This window comes from Ranitomeya variabilis, chromosome 3 (genome assembly GCF_051348905.1).
Source record: "Ranitomeya variabilis isolate aRanVar5 chromosome 3, aRanVar5.hap1, whole genome shotgun sequence".
NCBI classification, from domain to species: Eukaryota; Metazoa; Chordata; class Amphibia; order Anura; family Dendrobatidae; genus Ranitomeya; species Ranitomeya variabilis.
The window spans coordinates 418,678,885-418,691,626 of record NC_135234.1 but is presented as its reverse complement, the minus strand read 5'-3'; the positions used below and the strand labels follow the sequence as shown (position 1 = coordinate 418,691,626).

Here is a 12,742-nt window from a genome sequence, read left to right as displayed (position 1 = left end):
GATGCCCCTCCGGGGGATAGGACCCTGCGTGTAACATTAGGGAGACATCACACGAGGTGACACATGATGGCCCTGTGAGCCGTGATACATTGTGATACATTGTGGGTGATCAGAGACCTGACTGCAGTGTAACTAGAAGCTTCTATACTTGTATACGAGCTGGAAACCATCACACCCATAATGCATCTGCTCTCTTACCTAAATTAGCATAAGTGAATTCAAGCAGCCAGTGGGAGACAAGCTCCCCCCTGTAGCTCCGCCCATTCCCCTGCACTGGTCAGGTGACTGCCTGCACATGCCGCCCTTCCCCCGCCCACATTTCCTGCTCTCCGCTCCTCTGCATGGCACATAGGACGGAGGTACAGGGTCGGTCAGGGGACATCGGTCAGGGCCGGTGACACAAACGCCTCCTGGTCATCATTTATTCCTGTGTTACCCGTATTATTCTGCACAGTCCTTGTCTTCAGGCAGCGACTGAACTCAGAGATCCAACAGCAAGAAAAGCCCCCTGCCCGGACCCCATAGTGAGCCGCCGCTTCAGCATGGAGGACTGTCAGGGCATGGCCAGGCAGATGTGTCCGCTCAGGCTCCTGGAGACCTGACTATACTGAGAGCCGGGATTCCTCCAGCACTACTAGTCACACGGGGCATTCTGCAGCCTAGAGAAGGCAGGTACCAGCCGCTGTGGGGACAGACACAAGGCTGCGGTCATTCAGAGTCCTGGGAAAGCTGGGTGACAAGTCGTCTGGATACATGGGGGATGTGTCACTACTTAAAGGGATTCTCCGGAGAAAGTTATCACCTATCCACAGGATAAGCATAGCCTTATTGATCAGTGGGGTTATAATGCTAAGATATGCAGTGATTGGCAAAACAGGGGAAGTGCTATCTGTGTAGGGGCTCGTTCACACAACCAAACTGTAAGGGTATGTGTCCACGTTCAGGATTGCATCAGGATTTGGTCAGGATTTTACCTCAGTATTTGTAAGCCAAAACCAGGAGTGGAACAAATAGAGGAAAAGTATAACAGAAACATATGCACCACTTTTGCATTTATCACCCACTCCTGGTTTTGGCTTACAAATACTGATGGAAAATCCTGACCAAATCCTGATGCAATCCTGAACGTGGACACATACCCTAAGGGTATGTGCACACGATCAGGATTTTTCGCGATAAAAAATGCATAAAAAACGCATACATATCCATCCTATCATTTAGAATGCATTCTGCAATGTTTGTGCACATGATGGTACAAAAAAGCAGCATGTTCATTAATTTTGTGGATTTTTCGCGTTTTTCCCGCTATTTAATGCATTGGGAAAGCTGCGTAAAAAACGCGAAAAAAACGCATGCGGATTTCTGGCAGAAATGTCCGATTTTTGTCAGGAAATTTCATCAATAAATCCCGAACGTGTGCACATACCCTTATGTATGTATAGGGTATGTGTCCACATTCAGGATTGCATCAGGATCTGGTCAGATTTTATGCAGGTAAAATCCTGACCAAATCTGCACCTGAGGTCACTGGCAGGTCACCTGCTTTGTCCTAGCATTGTAAGGACATGCTGTGTTCAGAAAAATGCGCCGCATGTCCGTTTCCGCGGGTCTGCCGCATGCGTCTTTTAATGCATAGTGGAGATGGGATTTCATTAAATCCCCTGAAGAAAACCGGACATTTTCTGCAAGAAATTCGCATGTTTTTTGCACGTTTTTTATGCTTTTTTTTTCTCTTTGTGCATGCTAATAAAGTTGAGTGCACACAGAGAAAAAAATAACAACTTCCTGTAGATAGAATAGATAGAATGCATAGATAGCTTCATAGAATAGATAGATAGATAGATAGATAGATAGATAGATAGATAGATAGATAGATAGATAGATTTATAGAATAGATAGATAGGATAGAATAGATATATTACCTGCGGTACCCTGGCATTTTCCCACGGTGCAGAGGTTACCTCAGGTCAGGCTGTGAGGGAGCGCAGGCTCGGTGATGTCACCGCTAGTTACGGAGCCTGCGCCCGCTCCTTCTCCTTTATTCCCCAGTAGCTTACAGCCAGGAGGGGTCCCATTAGCAGCGCTCCCGGTTATAAGCTTTATCTCCCCCAGATACTGCGTGGGACCCTCGTTATATTGGACTGCGACGGATCAGGGAGTATACTGTTGGTTTATTATTTTATTTTTATTTCAGAAGATCGATGGCTTTGTTTGGAATGGCAGAACAATAAAAAGATGGTAAAATTGTGTAGTGTTTTAGTTAATTAAAAGACTTTTTTCTGCATGCATGTGTTAATTTAACCCTTTAATTACTATAGGATTAGTAATGGATAGGTGTCTTATTGATGCCTCTCCATAAGCCGGCTTAATGTCACCTTACAATACCAAGGTGACATTAACCCCTCATTACCCCGCTTGCCATTGCTACAGGGCAAGTGGGAAGAGCCAGGCAAAGCGCCAGAATTGGTGCATCTATTAGATGCGCCTTTACTGGGCAGCTGCGGGCTGCTATTTTTAGGCTGGGGGGGGGTCTATATCAATGGCCCCTTACCAGCCTGAGAATACCAGCCCCCAGCTGTCAGCTTTAGCAAGGCTGGTTGTCAAAAAATGGGGGGGACCCCATGCCGTCTTTTTAAATTATTTAAAAAAAAAAGCGTGAGGACCCCTCTATTCTTGATAAATAGCCTTACTGAAGATGACAGCTGGGGGTTGCAGCCCCCAGCGGTGAATTTTGTCTGGCTGGTTATCAAAATTAGGGGGGAACCCACACCATTTTTTTAATTTATTTATAGCGTAGGAGCGGCAGATGTAAACTCCCATCCACCGCTCCTGCTCTCACTGTAAATAGCGGCTGTAGGTGTCAGATGATGGGAGCAGTAGTCCCATCAGCTGACACCAGTGATCGGGCGTAAAGTTTATGCCTCAGATCACAGCTGAGCGCTCCCCTCTGTATTCTGACAGCGTGGGAAGCACGGCTCGCTGGAAAACCCCTGAAGGAAGAGACACGCTCTATGACCAAAAAACACAGCAAAGCACAAAATACTGATCACACAAAAAAACAATGTGTGTGCATGAGATTTCTGGAATCTCATAGGCTTTGCTAATACTGTAAGGGTAATATAGAAAAACAAGGCTCTCTTAGGTTATGGTGTTGTTGGTGTGTCTATATATAATAATGAACTTGGCACTCAGTATATGCAAAAAGAGATTCCTTTTATTGTGCATCCAGACAAAAATTATTGGTGAACGTTTTCAGTCCCTCATAGGACCTTCATCAGAACATTCTTTAACCCCTTCACCCCCAAGGGTGGTTTGCACGTTAATGACCGGGCCAATTTTTACAATTCTGACCACTGTCCCTTTATGAGGTTATAACTCTGGAACGCTTCAACGGATCTTGGCGATTCTGACATTGTTTTCTTGTGACATATTGTACTTCATGATAGTGGTAAAATTTCTTCGATATAACTTGCGTTTATTTGTGAAAAAAACGGAAATTTGGCGAAAATTTTGAAAATTTTGCAATTTTCCAACTTTGAATTTTTATGCCCTTAAATCACAGACATATGTCACGCAAAATACTTAATAAGTAACATTTCCCACATGTCTACTTTACATCAGCACAATTTTGGAACCAAAATTTTTTTTTGTTAGGGAGTTATAAGGGTTAAAAGTTGACCAGAAATTTCTCATTTTTACAACACCATTTTTTTTTAGGGACCACATCTCATTTGAAGTCATTTTGAGGGGTCTGTATGATAGAAAATACCCAAGTGTGACACCATTCTAAAAACTGCACCCCTCAAGGTGCTCAAAACCACACTCAAGAAGTTTATTAACCCTTCAGGTGTTTCACAGGAATTTTTGGAATGTTTAAATAAAAATGAACATTTAATTTTTTTTCACACAAAATTTATTTCAGCTCCAATTTGTTTTATTTTACCAAGGGTAACAGGAGAAAATAGACTGCAAAAGTTGTTGTACAATTTGTCCTGAGTACGCTGATACCCCATATGTGGGTGTAAACCATTGTTTGGGCGCATGGCAGAGCTTGGAAGGGAAGGAGCGCCATTTGACTTTTCAATGCAAAATTGACTGGAATTGAGATGGGACGCCATGTTGCGTTTGGAGAGCCCCTGATGTGCCTAAACATTGAAACCCCCTACAAGTGACACCATTTTGGAAAGTAGACCCCCTAAGGAACTTATCTAGATGTGTGGTGAGCACTTTGACCCACCAAGTGCTTCACAGAAGTTTATAATGCAGAGCCGTAAAAATAAAAAATCATATTTTTTCACAAAAATGATCTTTTCGCCCCCAATTTTTTATTTTCCCAATGGTAAGAGAAGAAATTGGTCCCCAAAAAATGTTGTGCAATTTGTCCTGAGTACGCAGATACCCCATATGTTGGGGTAAACCACTGTTTGGGCGCATGGCAGAGCTTGGAAGGGAAGGAGCGCCATTTGACTTTTCAATGCAAAATTGACTGGAATTGAGATGGGACGCCATGTTGCGTTTGGAGAGCCCCTGATGTGCCTAAACATTGAAACCCCCTACAAGTGACACCATTTTGGAAAGTAGACCCCCTAAGGAACTTATCTAGATGTGTGGTGAGCACTTTGACCCACCAAGTGCTTCACAGAAGTTTATAATGCAGAGCCGTAAAAATAAAAAATCATATTTTTTCACAAAAATGATCTTTTCGCCCCCAATTTTTTATTTTCCCAAGGGTAAGAGAAGAAATTGGTCCCCAAAAAATGTTGTGCAATTTGTCCTGAGTACGCAGATACCCCATATGTTGGGGTAAACCACTGTTTGGGCGCATGGCAGAGCTCGGAAGTGAAGGAGCGCCATTTGACTTTTCAATGCAAAATTGACTGGAATTGAGATGGGACGCCATGTTGCGTTTGGAGAGCCCCTGATGTGCCTAAACATTGAAACCTCCTACAAGTGACACCATTTTGGAAAGTAGACCCCCTAAGGAACTTATCTAGATGTGTGGTGAGCACTTTGACCCACCAAGTGCTTCACAGAAGTTTATAATGCAGAGCCGTAAAAATAAAAAATCATATTTTTTCACAAAAATGATCTTTTCGCCCCCAATTTTTTATTTTCCCAAGGGTAAGAGAAGAAATTGGTCCCCAAAAAACGTTGTGCAATTTGTCCTGAGTACGCAGATACCCCATATGTTGGGGTAAACCACTGTTTGGGCGCATGGCAGAGCTTGGAAGGGAAGGAGCGCCATTTGACTTTTCAATGCAAAATTGACTGGAATTGAGATGGGACGCCATGTTGCGTTTGGAGAGCCCCTGATGTGCCTAAACATTGAAACCCCCCACAAATGACACCATTTTGGAAATTAGACCCCCTAAGGAACTTATCTAGATGTGTTTTGAGAGCTTTGCACCCCCAAGTGTTTCACTACAGATTATAACGCAGAGCCGTGAAAATAAAAATTCTTTTTTTTTTTTCACAAAAATGATTTTTTAGCCCCCAGCTTTTGTATTTTTACAAGAGTAACAGAATAAACTGGACCCCAAAAGTTGTTGTCCAATTTGTCCTGAGTACGCTGATACCCCATATATGGAGGGTAACCACTGTTTGGGCGCATGACAGAGCTCGGAAGGGAAGGAGCGCCATTTGGAATGCAGACTTAAATGGATTGGTCTGCAGGCGTCACGTTGCATTTGCAGAGCCCCTGATGTACCCAAACAGTACAAACCCCCCACAAGTGACCCCATATTGGAAACTAGACCTCCCAAGGAACTTATCTAGATGTGTTGTGAGAACTTTGAACCCCCAAGTGTTTCACTACAGTTTGTAACGCAAAGCCGTGAAAATAAAAATTCTTTTTTTTTTCACAAAAATGATTTTTTAGCCCCCAGCTTTGTATTTTTACAAGGGTAACAGAATAAATTGGACCCTACAAGTTGTTGTCCAATTTGTCCTGAGTACGCTGATACCCCCTATGTGGGGGGTAACCACTGTTTGGGCACATGACAGAGCTCGGAAGGGAAGGAGCGCCATTTGGAATGCAGACTTAAATGGATTGGTCTGCAGGCGTCACGTTGCATTTGCAGAGCCCCTGATGTACCCAAACAGTACAAACCCCCCACAAGTGACCCCATATTGGAAACTAGACCTCCCAAGGAACTTATCTAGATGTGTTGTGAGAACTTTGAACCCCCAAGTGTTTCACTACAGTTTGTAACGCAAAGCCGTGAAAATAAAAATTCTTTTTTTTTTTCACAAAAATGATTTTTTAGCCCCCAGCTTTGTATTTTTACAAGGGTAACAGAATAAATTGGACCCTAAAAGTTGTTTTCCAATTTGTCCTGAGTACGCTGATACCCCCTATGTGGGGGGTAACCACTGTTTGGGCACATGACAGAGCTCGGAAGGGAAGGAGCGCCATTTGGAATGCAGACTTAAATGGATTGGTCTGCAGGCGTCACGTTGCATTTGCAGAGCCCCTGATGTACCCAAACAGTACAAACCCCCCACAAGTGACCCCATATTGGAAACTAGACCTCCCAAGGAACTTATCTAGATGTGTTGTGAGAACTTTGAACCCCCAAGTGTTTCACTACAGTTTACAACGCAGAGCCGTGAAAATAAAACATATTTTTTTCCCACAAAAATGATTTTTAGCCCCCCAAATTTTTATTTTCCCAAGGATAACAAGAGAACTTGGACCCCAGAAGTTGTTGTTCAATTTGTCCCGAGTACGCTGATAACCCATATGTTGGGATAAACCCCTTTTTGGACGCACGGGAGAGCTCGGAAGGGAAGGAGCACTGTTTTACTTTTTCAACGCAGAATTGGCTGGAATTGAGATCGGACGCCATGTCGCGTTTGGAGAGCCCCTGATGTGCCTGAACAGTGGAAACTCCCCAATTCTACCTGAAACCCTAACCCAAACACACCCCTAACCCTAATCCCAACGGTAACCCTAACCCTACCCCTAACCTCACCTCTAACCGTTTAATGAACATTTTCTGACAGTCATAAGTGCCACGTATTTAAGTGCCACGTATTTAAGTGCCACATATTTAAGTGCCACATATTTAAGTGCCACGTGTTTCAGTGCCACGTGTTTCAGTGCCACGTGTTTCAGTGCCACGATATTTCAGTGCCACGTATTTCAGTGCCACGTACTATAAATACTATAACTATGTGGTTATACGTGGCACTGAAATATCGTGGCACGTAAATACGTGGCACTTAAGTACGTGGCACTTAAGTACGTGGCACTTAAATACGTGGCACGTAAATACGTGGCACGTAAATACGTGGCACTTAAGTACGTGGCACTTAAGTACGTGGCACTTATATACGTGGCACTTATATACGTGGCACTTATATACGTGGCCACTGAAATATCGTGGCACTTATATACGTATATAAACGTATATTTTAGTGCCACGTATTTCAGGTTAGGGGTAGGGTTAGGGGTAGGGTTTTTTTTTTTTGTTTGTTTTCTTGTGTTTTTCTATAAAAACGCATGCGTCTAAAAACGCATGCGTTTTACCACGTTTACATGCGTTTTTTCACACATGCGTTTTTTAAAAAAACGCATGCAGATAAAAACGCAAGTGTGAAACCAGCCTAAAAGACGCTTTTTATAGCAAAAAAGTTTTTGCGTCTCCACATTTTGAGACCTATAATTTTTCCACATTTTGGTCCACAGAGTCATGTGAGGTCTTGTTTTTTGTGGGACGAGTTGACGTTTTTATTGGTAACATTTTCGGACACGTGACCATTTTTGATCACTTTTTATTCCGATTTTTGTGAGGCAGAAGGACCAAAAACCAGCTATTCATGAATTTCTTTTGGGAGAGGCGTTTATACCGTTCCGCGTTTGGTAAAATTGATAAAGCAGTTTTATTCGTCGGGTCAGTACGATTACAGCGATATCTCATTTATATAATTTTTTTATGTTTTGGCGCTTTTATACGATAAAAACTATTTTATAGAAAAAATAATTATTTTGGTATCGCTTTATTCTCAGGACTATAACTTTTTTATTTTTTTGCTGATGATGCTGTATGGCGGCTCGTTTTTTGCGGGACAAGATGACGTTTTCAGCGGTACCATGGTTATTTATATCCGTCTTTTTGATCGCGTGTTATTCCACTTTTTGTTCGGCGGTATGGTAATAAAGCGTTGTTTTTTGCCTCGTTTTTTTTTTTTTTTTCTTACGGTGTTTACTGAAGGGGTTAACTAGTGGGGCAGTTTTATAGGTTGGGTCGTTACGGACGCGGCGATACTAAATATGTGTACTTTTATTGTTTTTTTTATTTTATTTAGATAAAGAAATGTATTTATGGGAATAATATTTTTTTTTTTTTTCATTATTTTGGAATATTTTTTTTTTTTTTTTTTACACATTTGGAAAATTTTTTTTTTAACTTTTTTACTTTGCCCCAGGGGGGGACAATACAGATCGGTGATCTGCCAGTTTGCATAGCACTCTGACAGATCACCGATCTGAGGAAAGTGCAGGCTGCTTCACAGTGCCTGCTCTGAGCAGGCGTCTGTGAAGCCACCTCCCTCCCTGCAGGACCCGGATCCGCGGCCATCTTGGATCCGGGTCTGGGAGCTGCAGGGAGGGAGGTAAGACCCTCGCAGCAACGCGATCACATCGCGTTGCTGCGGGGGGCTCAGGGAAGCCCGCAGGGAGCCCCCTCCCTGCGCGATGCTTCCCTGCACCGCCGGCACATCGCGATCATGTTTGATCGCGGTGTGCCGGGGGTTAATGTGCCGGGGGCGGTCCGTGACCGCTCCTGGCACATAGTGCCGGATGTCAGCTGTGATAATCAGCTGACACCCGGCCGCGATCGGCGGCGCTCCCCCCGTGAGCGCCGCTGATCGCGTATGACGTACTATCCCGTCGGCGGTCATACGGGCCCACCCCACCTCGACGGGATAGTACGTCAGATGTCAGGAAGGGGTTAACAACTGGATGTGAAGGAACGCTGTGTATGAGCAATTGAGCATCCATATAGTGGGAGCCTGCCGTAGTTGGTAGGTAGTAGGTATGTGCTGGATACCGCAAGGCGAGAGCAGCGCTTCAGACAGGGGCAACTTAGTTGAAGGAGAATAGCGCTATATGTCCAGGTCCATAGTGCAGAGATGCCGTCGAGCAGGAAAAACGCTGTAAGGGCTTGTTTCCACTTGCGAGAAACACGTCCGTGTCTCGCATGTGGAAACCAAGCTGTGGTTCCACAGTCCAGAGCGGAGCGTGCGGCCGCATAGGAACACATGGAGCCGCACGCTCCGCTCTGGAGTGCCGGCGCCACAGCTTGGTTTCCACATGCGAGACACGGACGTGTTTCTCGCAAGTGGAAACAAGCCCAAAGGGTAAGTTCACACTGGGCGTTTTTGCTGCGTTTTTTTATGCTAATTTTCAGCTGCTTTTTACAGTACCAGCAAAGCCTATGAGATTTCAGAAATCTCATGCACACACATTGGTTTTTTGTGTGATCAGTATTTTGTGCTTTGCTGTGTTTTTTGGACACAGAGCGTGTCTCTTCTTTCAGCGTTTTTGCTGCGTTCAGCTTTTTTCACCCATTGAGTTGAATGGGTCTTGAAAAAACGCAGCAAAAACGAAGGTATCATTATTTGCTGCTGAAAATCCAAGGACATTAGCCTGGACAAAGAGAAAAAAAACACACCAAAAAAGCACCTAAACCTACGTTTTTGACACAGCTTCTTTCCTTTCAAGAAGATCAGGTTTTGCTGCAGAAAAAAAAGCAGCAAAAATGCCCTGTGTGAACTTACCCTACGTCCAGGTGCTGTGGGTGAAGGAACGGACAGCAATTAGCCCAATGTTATTCAATGCGGCAATGCAGAGAGTGATTCTTGTCACTTACTGAATCTGCAGGTGAAAACTATCGCAGCCTGCCCTAGTTCTTCTGAAAATGGGATGAGACGCGCCTAATCTATCTATGGGTACATGAAAAAAATCAGATGCCCCAGAGAGGCGCAGGATGGCATCCGATCTTTGTGGGCACATTGCAATTCTGTAAAATAAGAAACAGTAAAAGTTCCTGTAAATTATTATTAGCTGCTGCTGTAAAAAACGGATGACAAGCGAGAAGCAAATCGCCCCACTTTCCTGCATGAAACGCTGAACGATTTAGTATACGTTGGTGTGAAGCTGCCCTTAGGATGGAGCAGCAGTGCGCTCAATGACCCCCGCTCCATTCACTCCCTAGGGAACTAACAGGTGGTGCGTTCAGCTTTCTCTGGCAGCTCCATATCGCTCACCTTCCACTTGGATGAAACATCAGCTGGTGACAATGTTACATTACATTCTCTTCTCCCAAGGGCATCTTCACAGGTCAGTGCTTTTCATCATGTTTCTATATCACAACCAGTGGTTAGCACTATAGCCCTGCAGAGCTGGGGTCCTGGGGTCAAATCCCACCATGGACAATATCTGAAAGGAGCTTGTATGTTCTCCCCTTGTTTGCGAGGGTTTCCTCCCACATTGCGAAGACATAGTGATAGGGAATGAGGGTACATTTCCACTGCCGAGAGACAAATCGGTCCGTAATCTGGACCGAAAAAACGGATGTAACGTATGCGATTGTCATGCGAGTGCAATGCGAGTGCAATGCGATTTTTAATCGCATCATCCGTATGACATCAGTATGACATCCATATTGCTGTCCGATTTTTACGCACCAGTGTCCTTTGAAAAGCCGGCAAATCAGCGAGGTGTACAGTAAAATCACACTGACAGGTTAGAATAGAGTAGATATATGCACATAGAATAGGTATATATACATATATATATATGTCAGTGAGCCACCTATATATGTATATTTATATTTAATGCAGCGCTAGATAGCATAAAAGCCTCTAATTCGATTGCCGGCTTTTTCCTTCTCCTTCACAAACCCGACAGGATATGAGACATGGTTACATACAGTAAACCATCTCATATCCCCTTTTTTTTTGCATATTCCACACTACTAATGTTAGTAGTGTGTATGTGCAAAATTTCAGCGCTGTAGCTGCTAAAATAAAGGGTTAAATGGCGTAAAAAATTGGCGTGGGCTCCCGCGCAATTTTCTCCGCCAGAGTGGTAAAGCCAGTGACTGAGGGCAGATATTAATAGCCAGGAGAGGGTCCATGGTTATTGGCCCCCCCCGTGGCTACAAACATCTGCCCCCAGCCACCCCAGAAAAGGCACATCTGGAAGATGCGCCTATTCTGGCACTTGGAAACTCTCTTCCCACTCCCTGTAGCGGTGGGATATGGGGTAATGAAGGGTTAATGCCACCTTGCTATTGTAAGGTGACATTAAGCCAGATTAATAATGGAGAGGCGTCAATTATGACACCTATCCATTATTAATCCAATTGTCTGAAAGGGTTAAAAAACACACACACACACACACATGATTAAAAAGTATTTTAATGAAAGAAACAAACAGGTTGTTTTAATAATTTATTGCTCTCTCAATCCATCAGCAACACCCTTGCTTGGCAAAATAATAAACGCACAAGATACATACCTTCTGATGTCAGATCACGTCCCACGTGGTAATCCCTCTGAAGGGGTTAACTAACATTACAGGCACAAGCTGCGATAAACCACTCGCTCGTGCCTGTAATCCCCGGGTGCTGAAAGGAAAGCTGGATCTGTACTTACATTGAGTCGCGGTGATGCGCCCTCTGATGGATGTTCTCATGAACTGCAGCCTGGGAACTTTTTCCCACGCTCCAGGTCATATGAGGACATCCACCAGGGGGCGCATCACCGCGACTGAAGGAAATGTAGGTCAATGACCTACATTTCATTCATTCTCCGGGGAATTACAAGCACGAGCACAGCTGCCTTTGCAGGGCTCCTGCTTGTAAATTATTTTAACCCCTTCATATGGATTACCTCGTGGGACGTGACGGTTCAACAGAGGGTATGTATCTTGTGCATTTATTGTTTTGCCAAGCGAGGGTTTCCTAAGGATTGAGCGAGCAATAAAATATTAAAACAACCGCTGTGTTTATTTCATTAAAATACTTTTAAATCATGTGTGTGTGTGTTTTTTAACCCTTTCCTACAATTGGATTAATAATGGATAGGTGTCATCATTGACGCCTCTCCATTATTAATCTGGCTTAATGTCACCTTCCAATAGCAAGGTGGCATTAACCCTTCATTACCCCATATCCCACCGCTACAGGGAGTGGGAAGAGAGTGGCCAAGTGCCAGGATAGGCGCATCTTCCAGATGTGCCTTTTCTGGGGTGGCTGGGGGCAGATGTTTTTAGCCACGGGGGGGCCAATAACCATGGACCCTCTCCTGGCTATTAATATCTGCCCTCAGTCACTGGCTTTACCACTCTGGTGGAGAAAATTGCGCGGGAGCCCACGCCAATTTTTTCCGCCATTTAACCCTTTATTTGAGCAGCTACAGCGGCCAAATTTTGCACATACACACTACTAACATTAGTAGTGTGGAATATGCAAAAAAAGGGGATATGAGATGGTTTACTGTATGTAAACCATGTCTCATATCATGTCGGGTTTGTGAAGGAGAGAGCAAAAGCCGGCAATTGAATTAGCGGCTTTTATGCTATCTAGCGCTGCATTAGATATAAATATACATATATAGGTGTCTCACTGACATATATATATGTATATACACACATTCTATGTGTATATATCTAGTCTATTCTAACCTGTCAGTGTGATTTTACTGTACACCGCGCTGAATTGCCGGCTTTTCA

At 43.9% G+C, this 12,742-nt stretch overlaps 1 protein-coding gene across 1 annotated transcript in view; it reads right to left on the bottom strand.

The window, feature by feature from the left end:
• Window positions 1-12,742, bottom strand: part of TEX14 (testis expressed 14, intercellular bridge forming factor) — a 416,166-nt gene that overhangs the window by 374,903 nt on the left and 28,521 nt on the right. The window lies entirely within an intron of this gene.